Genomic DNA, 16,626 nt, shown 5'->3' on the forward strand with positions numbered 1-16,626 from the left:
ATTAATGCAGCAAGGATAAACTACACTCTCAGAAAGTGTATTGGAAGTTTGGATGGATGGATGGATGGATGGATGGATGGATGAATAAATTGACTTATGTACCTTGTTTTCTACTCTTTATAGTTTAGACCCTATATTATGAAATGGGACAAGTGGAGATTTTTATAATTAGACATGAAAACCAAGAATAACACTGAAAATATTGTGTACAACATTCCCTGCAGAACAAAATGTTACTTTTAGGTCAACAGGACACTTGAATAATAAATCAAAATTGGAATTTCATACACAGGTAATTTTACCTTTTCCTTTTTTTTCTTTATAGATTTTTCTCTCCCCATTAAAGGGAGATATTGCTGACTATGTTTTAAACAGGATGCTAAGGTTGTTCTAGACAGCAGGCCATATTTGGTGCCTTTTTTCCCCAGTTACCGGTATGGGCTGCAGTAAGCACACTAAACATCCATACTTTTACCTGAAGATCAAATTGTGTCCCATGATAGGCATCTGCCTGATGTTGCCTAGAGATGGGAACTCAATCTGTGTCTTTGAAAGATATTTCTCTCAGTATGAAGCCAAATGGCCCACACGGGGCTTGGCTCTGCAACATCTGCCTCATTAACAGCTAATGAGTAGAGCTCAATGCCAAACAGAGAAATTCCGGCTTTGATTATTCCATGTTCAAGGTTATGGCATTGGTTTAGAGACTGAAATTGGCTTGCAGAGAATTGAAACACACTCCATACTAATAAAAACACAAACTGCATACACCATAAGGCATCTCTGAGTGATTATACCTGAGAGACTAATACCAGTTGTATTGAGATCGTTTGCTTTTCAAATATTTCCAACGGTGTCATATTATAGCCTCCTGCTCAGAATGAATTCCTGGCTCCAGCTTGGCTTTCAGCAGGTTCACTGATTGTGCAGGGAAAGCCAAAGTAGGAGCAAATCTAACTTTCTGCGAATTGCCAACACTTGTTCTGTTATCATGAGTCTGTTTTTACAGCGTGAACAAGTTTGGGTTTTAATCTCAGCCGAGAACCACAGAGTTTGAGGCTCCCGACAAATGATTGGGTTCCCTCACTTTGGTGGAAGCAGCCGTAAACAAAGGCGCTTGAAGAGAAAAAGTGAGGGAAAACAGGTTCTATTTACCTCTGAAATAGACTGATAAAGACATTTTACTTGTAGAATAATACTTGTCTGGAAATTACTTTGGAAAATCAGAGGGCAGGGCCATCTTCTTCCCACCATTTCATGGCTGGGGCCCTCCCCCCCAACCCACATTAAGCCAGAAATAGACCCAGATCTCCTCCCCCCCCCCCCCATCCATCGAATATCCTATTCCGACACCACAGCAGCGGCTAATTCAATTATCTGTACGTCTCTGTAGGCCTGGGAGCTGCCAGTCCATTTCAGAGCTCTGGTCGTTCGTGGTGTGGCTGGAGGATGCTAGCGAGCTGTTCTTTCTTTCCTCAGTTAGTCCTGTTCATTTCAGGTTGGGGTAATTGCATGTTTGAGTTCAAGTAAAAATACAAATATGTAAGTGATAAACATTCTCTAAATCCTAGCACACATGACTCATACACACACATGAATTTCAAAAGAAAGAAAGAAGCTGCAGAACCTCACTGTAGGACTATTATTAGTCATGCCAGACTTTGTAGGGAAGAAAGGGTGTAGTGTGCTGGCTGGAAGCACTTGTGAATTGTTTGGAACCTCTACCTCACTGCCTCAAGTGTCTGCACGTCAATGGCATCGATAACAGGGATGCTGTTATCCTTTGAAGGAGCCCGGTGCTCCCTGCGAAGCTGGGAGACAAGAAGTAAGCCCAGGATGGCCCGAATGTTAGTCACCTACAGGCCACCCACACAATTGTTGTCACATTAACGTATTCTTTGTATTCTTACTCTCTTAATATTTTTTTGTTGATCTCCTCAGATGTTTAGAGAGACAAGATGACCGATTTTAAAAGACAACTTTAAAATACTGCTGTATTCTTTCTGCTTAACTGCATCATATGTTCTGGGAGCAGGGACTTGATCCGACGTTTCTTTTGTAATCTCCCTGGCCCACAGCCCCGCGCTATGCTTATAATAACAGTTTGTACAACAATGCTCATAGAATGAGGTCAACTTTTCTAACTTCTAGGGGCATAGTGTATGAATAATTTTATACACCCAAAGTGTAGAAAGTTCAAAATATTAATTTTCATGTGGGATGGAAAGAGAATGAGAAAAATTGTATACAAGACTCCTAGGACCTCAGACTTTGACATTCTGAGTGATCTTTTATTCGAAGAGACAAGACAAATGTTTCCTCAAGATAGGCTCTTGAAAAAATTGTTTTCCTGTAATCAAAAACATATTAGCCCTTGGAATTATACGGTAGTCTCGGCCTTTTTCGAAATGCTCAGGTCCACAAGTTCAATCATTTCTCACCAGTGAAAAGAAGAGAAAAGTGGAAAAAGGCTGAACAGACGCAGAAATGTAGGTGACCTTATGCAACTACTTTGGCCTTCACTGTTTGTGCCCAGATTTTTGAAGAGTGTTCACTATTTTCTTTGCTAAAAATTTTCCAAGTGTCATCAAACTGAGAACTTGGGGCATCTTGTCTGGTTTTGGGTAGAGAGTAATTACCATCTGCACCCTACAAATGTGGGTAAGCTTGCACCGAAATAAACCATCCAAATCCATGACGAACATCAAAATTGTAGACACAAGGAGCAAAGCGGAAAATTGTAGTATGACAAAATAGCTACATTTAATTATGTAAAATTACATAGAATTTGAGTCTTCTTTAGAGGTGCTTTATTTAAACTTACATCTAAAGGCACGTCTTTGGTTAATGCAACTCGTATTTGAAGTTAGGGAGTCAACAGAACAACATTTAAGTTTAAAATTCAAGGAGGTTGTAATTTTTGAAAGTTTTAGGGCCACTTTTATGAGGAAAGTATCATTTAAAACTGTGAGGCCAACGTGATCTCCTTTTCTCCCATCAAACCTTACATGTGCCCCTACCTGTAAAGTCTTTTCTGCTCTCTTCCACAGTATAAATACCCATTGTAGGTTCTGGAGTCTACTCAAAACTTTCTCTTCCAGGGAACATTCCAAGAAATGATGTTATACAAGGCTGGGCAGGTCCTATGACAGCCCTTGGTTGCCCTTATCCCTGGGTCCTCCCCAGAGAAACTACAACAGGGACCCAGCATTATTCTAGCACCAAGAGGGACACTCGGGGTGGCTCGCTGGCTGGCGGGAGGCTGAAAAATCAGTATCAACTTCCGATCCCACCAGGAAGTCATTAAAGACCATCACGCCCATTATCCACCCTGACCTCTTCGGCCCCTTTCAGAGGAAAGCATCGGTGTACTTCCTATAAAACCAGTTCTAGCCTGGCTACAGGGGATGGACCGAACCAGGATGCGGGGCTTGAGTTCACTCTGAGTCAAAAGAGATCAGATTCCCTCGATCTGGGCAATTGGACGTAAGAAAGAAAATAACCAAAGAGAGTGGAAGCAGGATTGAACTGACCATCCTAGAGAAGACACAGGAGGTTGATTTCTTAGTGCTGCTTCAAAGCCCAAACAGGCTTCAATTCCGGCCCATTCCTGTCCTTGCAATTAATCACCATTTCTCAGAGACAGCCTAGCATACGGGTGATATATGTAAAAAATGATCACAATAAAGAAAGATCATTTTAATGATGCAACACTCAGGACCACTGTTTCTATTCAAAATGCGACCTTTACTCCTCGGTGCAGCTCTATAGCTCTCTGCCGTGCCAGTTTTCTGACTTTCTCTCAGAATCTGTGCCCTCCCCCAGTTCCTTCTCAGTCTACAATGTGTGACCTCGGCGTACAAAGACAGCATTTAGAGCATCACGGAGATGGAAACTTGCCAAGCCCTCCAACTATGTGTGGCTCCTAAGCCTTGGTGCAACCGAGGGTCCATTTTCCCAAACTCTTATTTGTCAATTCCTTTATAAGCTGTCGGCATCTAAACGATGATAGAAAAAATTTGGCTGCAGTAGAGAAAATGCACCATTTCTTGCGGAGGTGAGTGTTCCTGCTTGATCACAGTGAGAGGTGCACCAGGCAGGACGGCCTGAAAGGACACCCCCGCCCCCCTCTCTACGTGCCAAGTGCCCCTTGGCTTCACAAAGTCTCCTGAAGGACAACATGTTCATTCACGCTTCATCTCACCTGCATCCACTAAGTTCTGGATAAAATACCTTATTTATGAAGAAATAATAACAATAACAGCAAAACAATCAACTGTTCAGGGAGAGGCACCTCTTGACTATACTCTCACAGAGATGTTATCTTTTCCCAGCCCTGCCTGCCTGTCCCAGCTGCGGACCAGGAGAGGGTACCTGACCCAGGCTGGGCCAATTATGCCTATTCCTGGGAACCTGAAATTCGAACGAACAAATATTGAATTCGTTAATTCTGTGAAGCCAAGCTAGAAAGCCAGGTGTGGGTTGCCACGTTAAGGCCAGGCCCATCCTGAATTGTGAAGGTCAGCAGACAGAAAAGAAGGAAACCAAACAGGCATGCGGTAAAGCAGAGTTACCAGGAGGGGCCCCAAGGGAGAGGTGGAAAAAAAAGAGGGGGGATTTAAAAAAAAAAACAACCTTATGATAACTTTCTAATTCTTCAAAGTCCAACTCCCTCCTACAATTAGATTTGCAAGAACAAATTCCACCTTGCATAGACTAGGATGAGTCAATCTCTGGTCCTTGCAATGAAATGTACATGTACCAGTGGATTTCTTAGAATGAAAAATAGGATTGCCAAGTCATGATCTGTGCACGTAGGGCTCTCGGTTTTAGTCATCCCTGATACTGAATTCTGACCTCACTCTACATTTTCCGGCTTATTTTCTTCCATTTAAATTATTATTCCTGGGCGCCTGGGTGGCTCAGTTGGTTAAGCGACTGCCTTCGGCTCAGGTCATGATCCTGGAGTCCCGGGATCGAGTCCCACATCGGGCTCCCTGCTCAGCAGGGAGTCTGCTTCTCCCTCTGACCCTCCTCCCTCTCATGCTCTCTGTCTCTCATTGTCTCTCTCGCAAATAAATAAAATCTTAAAAAAAAAAAAATAATAAAATAAATAAATTATTATTCCTTTATCAGGATTTCCATATGCTGTATAATCATTCATTGAGCTACTTTGTGCATGGTGATGAATAAGGCAGAGTTCCTTCCTGCTGGGGGGTGGGGGATGGGGGTCAAAGGAGTAAAAAATAATGATGACAGCATGTGAAAAGTCTGTAATAGAAGCATGAGTCGATGTTCTATGGCTCCTTATTTAATTTTCGCCTACTTCAAAGAGAGTTATAAGAATGGATACTTTGCAAAAACAATCACACGAGACAGGGAAACAGTAGTTCAATTTTAGTAAATTTGCACTTGAAGCCTGAGGAGGCCAAGTGTTCTCTTGGCACATAACTGGCATTCAATAAATGTGGGTCTCCCCATGGCATGCCATGCCTTAGCACCTCCAATTACTATTTTAACAGTTAAAAATCAGGCACAAGAAAAGATTAGGCAATTTGTGAACTTCCCCAGGAACACAGCGTACTTTAGAGCTGACAACTGGGCAGGATTTTTTTTTTCTTTCTGTAATAAAATTTCCCCTGACAGGTTTAAAAACAAACAAACATACAAGCTTCCAGTTAAACTAGCCTATTGAACAACATCCTTCCCGGGATGGCATGAAAATGATAATGAAAGAGAAATTTTTTTAAGGTATAAACCCAATGACAAAGAAAACAGGAGAGAAGATATGAGCACATTGCCAGAAGAATAAAATCAGGGAGAGGAGCTGTGTCACAGGGGGAAGAGACAGTGGAGACCAGGCCCATCCAAGGGGAGGAGGATGACTGGCTATGCCAAGATCCTGGGAGGGTCCGAGCGTGGCGCACAGCAGGGTTGAGGCAAGAGGAAAAATCCCAAGGGATTCCCTCCCCTCACTCCCATAAGAACAAGGTGTCTATTGCCCCATGGAGGCCAGAGGTTTCTCTGTGGAAAAACTGAGAGGAAGAGCCTTTGGGACCAGGAAAATCTGGCTCAGACCAAGAATAGAAAATGCACAAGGTGAAAAACATGGAGCTTAATGTTACATCCAGACCCCAGAGCCAGCACTTAGTGAACTAGGCTGCTACCCTGTAGGTGGCAGATTAGAACATTTTTCTGGGGAAAAAAACCCAGAGACAATGTTTTCATGTACCAGCAATGTTGAGCCCTCTCAAAGTGGGAGGCTCTCTGCCTAATCACCCAGAAATGAAGGCCACCGCTTGCCACACACCTACATCCCCAGCTTGTCCTGTCGACTTAAAAAAACCAAACAACTTACTGAGGTGATATTCATATAACATAAAATTAACCATTTTAGAGTGAACAATTCAGTGGCATTTAGTACATTTGCAATGTTATGTTATGCAACCAGCACCACTATCTAGTTTCAAAGCATTTCTGACACTCCAAAATAAAACCCCTTACCCATAAAGCACTTTCCCTGATTCTCCCATTCTTCCAGCCCCTGGCACCCACCAATGTGCATTTGGTCTCCATGGATTTATCTATTCTGGATATTCCTTATAAATGGAATCATACAACATGTGACCTTCTGTCTCTGACTTCTCTTATTTAGCATAACATTCTAGAGATTCATCCACATTGCGGCATATATCAGACCTTCATTCATTTTCAGGGTTCAATAATATTCCATTGTATGGATATACCACAATCCAAAACAGCTGTTGATGCCTTGGCCTTGAATGAAAACAACTAGAAATCACTGTACATAAGACAAAAGACAGAATAAACAGAAAAGTGGAACTGGAGGTAACAATCTCATTCAGGAAACACAATAAAACTTCTAAAAAAGCCACAGCTCTAACGTACATCCTGAGAAATGAAGACAACACCCACATGAGTGTATATATGTATACTTATGTGTATACATACATATATGCACATACATACATATATGGCAGGCTTTAAATAAGAGGGTGCTGTGAGAGATGAACAAAGGTTAAAAAAAAGTTGGCCAAAATACAAATAACATAAAGAAGGTTAGAAGAGGTTAAGGAAACAGCCCTAGAAGTCTGACAAGGAGACAAATTTCCAGAGAAATAATAAGAGACTTAGAAAAGTGTGAGAAGAAAATTATGCAATGCCTTAATTATTCGGAGACAAAAATGTTTCTTAGCCTAAAATTTTACACTCAGCCAAACTATTAGTCAAAGGTTAGAGCAAGGTCATTTTCTGACATCAAAGATCTCAGAAAATTGAGATTTTCTAAGGAATCTATGATATGCTCCTACAAAATGAAAAAAGAAAGAAAAAACGTGGACCCAGAAAACAGAAGTAAGCACAGAACAGTTCTGTGTGGCAGCTTTGCGCCCGGTCCAGACCTTTGCCAGGGAGACTGAGGACTCACAGAACATCACTACAAATCCAGGATGTAGATATAAATGCCACACGTTTCCACCAGCAGAACACACAGCCGTCACAACCTAGCCCCCAACCCAGGGAACGCTGGCATGACTAAGAAGAACCTACATGTTCACCAGCTTCAAAAACAGTAAGCTTGTAGTTTAACAGGTGTCTATCTACCTGGCTGTCTCTGACGGAGCATAGCTGTGGGCTCCTTGTGCCAATTATTTTCCCTTCACCTCCCTAAATCCATTTTCTACCCTTTTTTGTCCTGCTCTGCTTCCAGAGAGGCTGACTTCAAGTGAATGCATCCAGGCTGTGGTGTCCTTTTGGCTGGCAATTGAGTTTGGCCATGGGGAGCACTGGGAGGCCATCGGGAGGTAGGAGAGACCAGGATATGTGCTCTCTTCTCCCCTCACGCTTTTGGAGCAGCCTTCTGTCTTTCTGTGGCCACATCTCTTGCCTCTCATCAGGCAGCCCTGCCTCCATGGCTTTAGCTCTCACCAGGATCCCGGACCGTTCCTTCCCCCTTCGTCCTTTGGGCCAGGGTGACTTCCCAGGGTGGCTACTCCCTAGGCGCTTCATTCTTCCTTCCCAGTTCCTGGCATCTGCTCATACCTTTGTAAATAGTCCCTTTATTATAAAACTCTATTCAGTAAAAACCTTTGAATGCGACATCGTTTTTCTGCTGTGACCCTAACAAACTCTAAGACATCTTAAAAATGTCAAAACTTTACAAACGCATTAGTACAGCGCTGTAGAAGGTGATTTCTTTTTTAACTTTCCCTTCAAAGTTTACCTAACAAATCATTTGTGGAGTGTGTGTGTATGTGTGTGTGTGTGTGTGAGAGAGAGAGAGAGAGAGAGGGAGTGAGGAAAAAAAACAATGTTTTTTTATTTATTTCAGGTTCTGGCAGTAATCAGATGGACAAAAAAGATTCTTTAGTACTGATGCTCAGGGACCAGGTTTTAAAGAATAGGACAGTAATGCAATGCTTAATACTTGCTAAGTTTACTAAAGTATATATTCAGTATTTTATTACTTTGCAGTAAATACGCTAAAAAAGAAATTGTCTTTTATTATAACTCATGGTCCTCACTTTAATACTGCTGTTATGTTCTCTATTCCTATGTAAAAAAAATCATAAGTAATAATAGTTGTAATTATAATATACATATAATTCTGCATCCTCATTTTTCCACTTAAAAGTATATAATGAGTATGTTTCCATGTTGCTACGTAATTTTCAAAATCATTACTTGCAAATTCTACATTGTATCTAATCATACAGATGTACCATAAATCACAAGCCACTGTTGCTCCTTTTTCTCCTAGGCAATTTTCCCATAATCTATATGAAAATGGTTACTGTGCACATAACATCAAATAAATATGATAGACATGAGGTCTTTCGTTGGACGAGTATACCCAGTTAGGACTAAAGTATGCTTGCTCTGGTCTGTAAGACTGGTGGGCAAATTGGCTGATGGTCTGTGTGTCCTGAGAAATGAAGGAGCCCTGTGCAGAAGCCTCTTAGAGCAGAGAGAGCTGGGGCACCAGACCTAGATGAGTAACAGGGCTTGAGCCCCGGAGAGGGTCAGAAGTTCTAAGTACAACTGATCTGTTTCACCAAATATCCATGAGACACTGGGAGCACACAGCCACACTACCTTGGGAGCCATGTATCTCAGCCGGAGAGGAGAGATTTTCCTGCTTCCGGGGAGAACAGAGCCCTGTCACCACTCCAGGGTCCCCATGAAGAATAGCATCAGTAGCATCCACCCCTACACGTAGTCCCCATGAGGGGCCTTGAGTGGAGATTCAGGGCAGTACGTGCTAGCTGCAGGTGGCCCCTGTGGCCGGAGCAGCCCCAAGGAGGCTTCCATAGTTGCTGGCAGCAGCAATTTCTGCGGGGACCTGGATCCAGGGCCGGAGAAGCATGGGCTCCTCGTGGCTGCTCAAATGACTATTGCAAAGCAGCCCTCCAGCAATTCCCCCAAACAGGGAAACCTGTGTGAGGCTGTCTAGCAGTTGGGACCGAATCGTTTGCAATACTTCTTGTTACTATGAATAGGGCTTTACGTTTCCCTCTGGGTTGGGGGAGCCTCGGAAAGATGATTTGTACTTTACAATTTTTGTGTTAGGTGGAAGGTACACACATTCACTACATTGTTCTCTAACCTCTCTGAAATATTTCACATGAAAGATGAAGGGTGAAAGTAAACTTATGATTCAATGGAAGGAAAGTAAATATAAGGAATTTGCACAAAGTGTTCTCAAAAAAGAAACTGCTATTGGACTGACAATAAGCATGTTAAAGTTCTCTGAAAATTCCCCAGGGCTGTTTTTCAGTCATATGGGTAAGTTTAACAACGGTTCTAAGGTCTCATGACTTCAATAAAGAACTTTATATGAATAAGTCCCAAAGAGCACGTCTTCTGAAAGACAGATGCTGTGGAACTACTCATTTGCCTGGCCTAAGGGAAGGTTGCAGCCATTCAACGTCTTAAGCTAAAAATCTGAATTCACTTGTTTTATGGCTAAGACACTTGACATTAATACAACAATAGCTGCAGCTAATTTGCATGTGGTAGATAAGAAAAAAATCAAGCACAATCAATCCATAGACTAGTCCCAAAGGTGGAGGATTTTCTCCAAGTATATTTTATTAAAAACACGTGGACTTTCTTCTGTCAAACTGAATATATTTCAAAGCATTTAGAATGATTGGATTAGAATGCTTTTGGTTGCAAGCAACCGAAATTCAACTTAGAACAAAGAAAAAGATAGTTTATTGGAAAGATCCAGGGGTAATTCCTCACAGAATGAAAGGAAGACTAAACCATAAGGCTGAACATGGCAGAAGTGGAGCTGGCCTTCGGGGTGATGGATTCTAGAGACTGAAATCTGGTCATGATGGACTCCATCTTGTGCTGTAGCTTGCCTCAGGACATGGGTTCTGTTCTTCTGTGGATAAAGATGGCCTTCCTCCATAGAGAAGGTAGCTATCGGTCCCTCCAGAATAATATCTGTCCAGAACTATGTGTTTGAAAAATCCCGAACAAGGGCTCTGATTGGCCCAATTTTGGCCCCCTTCCATCCCTCAACCAGCTGTTGTGACCAAAAAAATGGTGTCCTACCACAGACCCAACCTCACGTCTGCAGACTACCAACCACAAGAAGGGGGCTTACAGCATAGATAGGGCCACTGGGAGGATAACTCTGAGCCAGGATGACTTTTCATTTGTGACTACAAGAACGGAAATTAAGAAAATAAGAAAAACTACTGACAATCTCATCATCCCCAAATTAACAGTTTTGAATGAGAATTCTATTCTGGTTTGTCTATTTGCATATACAGTTTAATGTACAATATTGTCATAGGGCCACTTAAAGAAATACATGGCTTTAAAATCTGTATGAAGAAACAGGCCTCAAAATATAGAAACAATGCTCACCTTTTGGGGACCCTTGGGGTCTAGTCCTACACGAAGGACTGTTTCTGTTCCCAGAATTCCTTAAGAAATGAAATACAACCCAGGCCTCTGGTGGTATAGAATATCAACTGGTATAAAATATCAAATGCAGTCAAATGCTCTACCCCTGAGCTATATCCCCATAAAATATCAAATGCTATTAAATATCGCTTTAAATGTCTACAGTACCCAGAGGCCTCTGGACCTAAGTGCTTTCCAGATACAAAGTCTAATTCAAGTATAGGCCTGCATTTCCCTTCATCTGTTAGTTCAGCAACATACTGAGAGACTCTAGATCAGACACTATTCTAGGCTCTGCAGAATTGGCAGGAAGCAAACAGACCCAAACTTCCTGCCTCTGTGGAACCAATAAAACATTATGGATGTCGGGGGGGTGGTGGTGGCGGGGATCCCAGTATAACAAGTAGGTAGATGTTTCAAATGATCAAGAAAACATTTCAAAAATAATCATTCTAGTTGTCTCCATCCAGCTCCCCTTAGGCGCGGAGATGCCTCAGAAAACTGGTGGCCACACAAGGGTAAGAAGCCAGAGCAAGGAACCAGAGAGATCACTTCCTCCCTTAGGTCCTGTGGCGGTTGATCCTAAAGGTTGTGTCACCATAGCCACCCATGCCAAACCCGGGCCCAAACAAAACGCTGTGACAGACGTGACAGTGGACGCTGTGAGCGTGGCCATCAAATCCACCCCCACCCCCGTCAGAAGGAAAGGCTAATAATGCGGAGCTCTGTCGGTACCTTTCCAAGGTCTGGGTGTTCTGGAAGAGTGATGTAGTTTGGGATAAGGGTGGTAAATCTCGTGAAGAAGTGATGAAGCTATTAGCATCCATAAGTGCAAAAGAGATCTTGGAGAAATTAAAGCAAGTCGAAAAAACAAAATAAAACAAAAAAAAGCAAGTTATGAGACGTACATCCTTGAGAAGCTTCTTAATTGCTATTCATGAAGAGGCTGTTAAATAGGAAAATATATTTCAGTGCATGGAAGAACATGGAAAAATGAATGAATTGAAGAACAGGGCTCAAAAAAGAAGTAAGAATTTTGAAAGTACTGTACATTGGATATAGGTTCTAACATCCCTAACCCCAAGCACCTTGGAACATGTCAGTCCAATTTCATCACATTACAAAATAACAGAGCTGGAAGAGATCTTAAGGATGACCTCAGTCAGCCCCTTTCATCCTGTGACGGGGCTTCTGCTATCCAGAAGTTGAGAGACTGGTTCGGGATCACACCGTGCAGGATGGCAGCTGGGTCCCAAGTCTCTTGACTCCAGGTTGGACGCAGTTCATCCTGATTGTAGATGAAGAGATTTCGACAGCACGTCTAGGGTTCTGAGGATTGCCTTCTCTAGAGTTTACAAGTGACAGAAGAAAACCTGTCACACTGCTTTGTGGGCCTACTTTATATTTTAAAAGGCTTATCTAAATACAAAAATGCTTTTTGTGTCTTTTTAAAACTCTATGGCGGGCACCTGGGTGGCTCAGTCAGTTAAGCGTCTGCCTTCGGCTCAGGTCATGAGCCCAGGGTCCTGGGATCGAGTCCCACATTGGGCTCCCTGCTTGCTGGGGAGCCTGCTTCTCCCCTCTCCCTCTGTCTCTCCCCCCTGCTCGTGCTTGTGCGCTCTCTCTCTCTCTCACTCTGCACTCTCTCTCTCTCAAATAAATAAATAAAATCTTAAAAAAAAAACTATGGAGCATTTTGTGAGAAAGTAAATAAGAATCATCAGGACTTGTAATTTCATATTAAGTATTTTGTGGAAGTCACTGAATTTTCGTCCTCCTTGGATGGTAACTGCAGTCTTCAAATCTGTAGTTCTTACAAATCTCCAAAGATCCTTAAAAGAAGAGGGCCTGGAAGCTACTTTCAGTATTTGTCAAAAGCCTATCAGAAATCCTATCTACATTAAAGCTTCAAAAGCTAAAAATAATAATAATTATTATTATTCTAATTCTTTAGTCACTGTATCTTCTGAAGACTTAGAGTAAATAAAATATTTATGGTAGAAACGTGGCCTCAGCAGGAAACTGAAGGACTTTTAGCAAAACAAGACCTTAATAATTATTTTCGTAAAGTGATGGAATAAAATATCCTAAAAACAAAGACGTTTGCTCATCAGTACTAATGATTAGGTTTTGCTAAATAACTCCCCCCCCAACCGCATCAAACAAAGGACCATGACAGTATTCACCGACGCAGGCACAGCCATTAACATGGCTTTTCTTTGCCGATATCATAATTCCATAAAAATACAGGTAATGTAATCCACCCTCACAGGATACAGGCATTATAAAATGAAAGAAAAACTTCCATTTTTATGAAAACATAACTTCGATCTTATACTTTTTGTCATTTGGAACTTTCTGCCTTTATTTACTTTTTATTTTATTGTATTCTATTTTATTTTTTTCATGATTCTTGTGCTTCTTCCTCCTTTATTCTTGTAATCTTGTTTTTTTCCTTTTCTCTTGAAAAGATTTAAAGTCTATGAATTTACCTCAGAGTAAAATCTTGGCTGAAGCACATCAATGATCTTAAGTTCTAAATATTTTGTAATTGTTTTACATTTCCTCCTGGGTTCCACAGCTGGATACGTTTTTCATTCTAAGTAGCTGGAAATACTTATTAATTTGGGATGTGGTCAAAAAACATGGTGCCTTTTAATACTCTGGGGAATTTACTGTTATTTTTCTGTGTACCTTAGTATATGCTCAATTCTTTTAACTACCGTGTATTCTTTAAAAGATGATATAGTCTCTGTTTATGAGGACAAAGTTTAAAATATATTTCTGTTGACTCAACCCTATTTCTTATTCTTATCTACTTCAACTATCAGACTGACAGTGGGGTGACAAAGTTGTCATCTACGACTGTTCTATCCACATCCTCTGTATCTACAAAAGTTCTGCTTACATTTTAATATTACGCACTTAGAACAAAGAATTTAACTGTTCTATCTTCCTTGTAATATATTCCTTTTGTTACTATTGACTGCATACTTTTTTCTCTTGTCTTTGGTCTGATATGAATTCTGCCACATTTGTTGTTTTCATATTTATTTTTGCCTAATTTTATTTGTTCATTTTCAAATTTCAACCTCTCTAGGTCAACTTATTTCAAGACCCTTCCTAGTAAAGAGCTTTTAACAGGATTTTGTTTCTTAACCCACTCTAGGTTTTTTCTTTTTAACTAGGGAATTTACCCCATTATATTTATGGTCATAATTGTTTTGTTTGGCCTTGCTTTTTCCTATTTTTCTTTCCTTGCTATTTAAACATTTTTTCCCATTTTCTTTGCAGGGCATGTTTCTTAGTTAACTTTGTATCTTAGGATCTAGCCCAGTGCCTGGCCCATAACAAGTATCCACTAAATGTTTGGGGAATGAATTAATAAGTATAGTGTAGTTATGATGTAAGTATGATATAACAGATACATATGCCGCTTTCAATCCTTAGTGATTAATTTTATTTTCGAAGCATTTAAAAATCAATATTAAACTTTCAAGATTAACAGCGGGATAATAAAGTTATGCTTCTCTTTACTGAAAATGAAGAATTTGGCACTTTTGAATTCCTCTTGGCAAATCTACTACTCTAATCTTTGTCAGTTTAAGTCATATTTATTATCACCACCATTTTCTTATTTTTACAATATGGAACATTTGTTTCACATAAAAAGTGTAGTTAAGACAATTATTTTAGATATATATCTTTTTATTTAACTTGTTTCCATTTGTACTTCCAGTCCTTCCCAGCTATGATTTCCTCATTCTTGACTTATTTTATTTCTCATTTTCCTGGCAAGTATCTTTATGATGTTCAGGGAGGTATCAGGTATCAGGGTTTCTAAATCTTTGCCCATGTATGAATATTTTCTACTTCTTTCCCAACTGGATGGCCTATGAGGGTGTATCAGACTCTCCAAACCTCACGTCTCTCTGGAAATTCTGACGGGATGGCTTTGGGGTCATGCTTCTCACCCCTCAGCCAAGAGTTTCTGCTCAAGTCAATGCTGTGCTAGCTGGTTAACACCTATCAGGTATATCCTCAGGTATACTGGGAAGAGGTAAAAGTTTGAGAACCAATCTTTTAGAGCTGAGTGTAATTGACAAGGTGGAGGCCAAGTTTTGTTTCTGCACGGGTAACCTGACGTTCCATTCTGAGGCATCTGACCAGGCTGGGCCAGGGCCATCTCTGCAGCTCGTGCTAACAGCACGGAGGTTGGCAGCCCCTCCAGAGCCGCATGCAGTGAGGAGGGAGTTCTCAACAAATATTCTCAAACAAACATTAGCTCTATTACTAGAAGGTGGGGGTAGGGATGCCAGGCCCCTGGAAACCACGCATGTCCACCACAGGCAAGCTGATGGGAAAGGGATTTCACTAAACCAAATGTGGACCCTCTATGGGATGTCTTCTCAGGATTCTTACTCAGAGTTTCTAGATCATGAGACTTAAACCTAAGGGACTGAATTGAGGTCATTTTCTCGATCTTGTGTTGCCTTTCTTTTTCTAATGTATCTAGGTCTGTTCACATAATGTGGATGATATCTATCAGTTGTATAGAACATGGATGTTAGATCATGGTTTTTTTTCCTAAAGGAATTGGAAATTTGAAGTGTAGAAGATTACCTTCACTTACATATCTATGTTGTCCCAGGGAGCAGGCTTCCTGTGCTGAGCTGGGAGTCCTGGAGATTCGGAACTTCTCCAAATTCACTTAACACCCCCTGGGGGTCTCCTCATTTCAATGTTCTTATTCTCACAATATGGAACATTTGCTTCATGTAAAGAAAATATACTTAGGACAATTATTTAGATGTACATGTACATCCTGCACCATAGATTGAATTTAATATTAATTGTAAGTATTTTCAAAGGGAAAAGGGTGTTTACTGGTGGGGCCTGCAGGGCTAACTGGAAGGGGGAAATGCCTTCCAACTCAGGCACTGAGTGCACAGACAATCCCCACAGTTGTCCTCATGCTTGCTATTTCAAAACAGAGGAATGGAAAATAAAATAGCTAAGGGAAAATTCTTATAGGAACAGATGAATAGAAAAAATAGTATTAAAAAGATATTTTTGGTAATTAACTTAAAATAAGTAACTTTAACTAAAATCATAAATAATATCCACTAAAAAAGTAAGTCCAGCTGAAACAAATATGTTCAAAAGAACCCATTAAGGCCCCGATGTTGAATACTGCCTATTTCCTGCTCTGCTAGACTGACCACGTGAGTGAAGAGTTCCCTGCAAGGCTGCCTCATGACTTTTGTGGACAGTGAAGAAAAGTCAAGGCTCATACTGAGTTTTGGCATTTTAAACTCAGAATGTCTTGTATCATAAGCCAACCGGATTCCCTAAATGTTATCCAGACTTGTTGCTGACAAGTACATCTTTTCCCAATTCTATAATATACAGGTGTTTCTATTTTTAAACCAAGGACAGGGCTTTATTTTTACCATAACAAGTGCGCTGGTTCTTTATTTCAGCCCATTGCTATACAGAATCTGTGATAAAGTGCATTTACTTTACCTCCAAGTTTCTGGCAATCTACAAATATTACTGTAGATTTCTGTGTCCTCCAAATATCTGATAAAAATAAAGAGACCGCAGCTTTTTAAGTTGTAGTTTTAAAGTAAAATAGGGGCACCTGGGTGGTTCAGTCGTTAAGTGTCTGCCTTCGGCTCAGGT

The sequence above is a fragment of the Halichoerus grypus genome, chromosome 9 (genome assembly GCF_964656455.1).
Source record: "Halichoerus grypus chromosome 9, mHalGry1.hap1.1, whole genome shotgun sequence".
Classification (NCBI taxonomy): Eukaryota; Metazoa; Chordata; class Mammalia; order Carnivora; family Phocidae; genus Halichoerus; species Halichoerus grypus.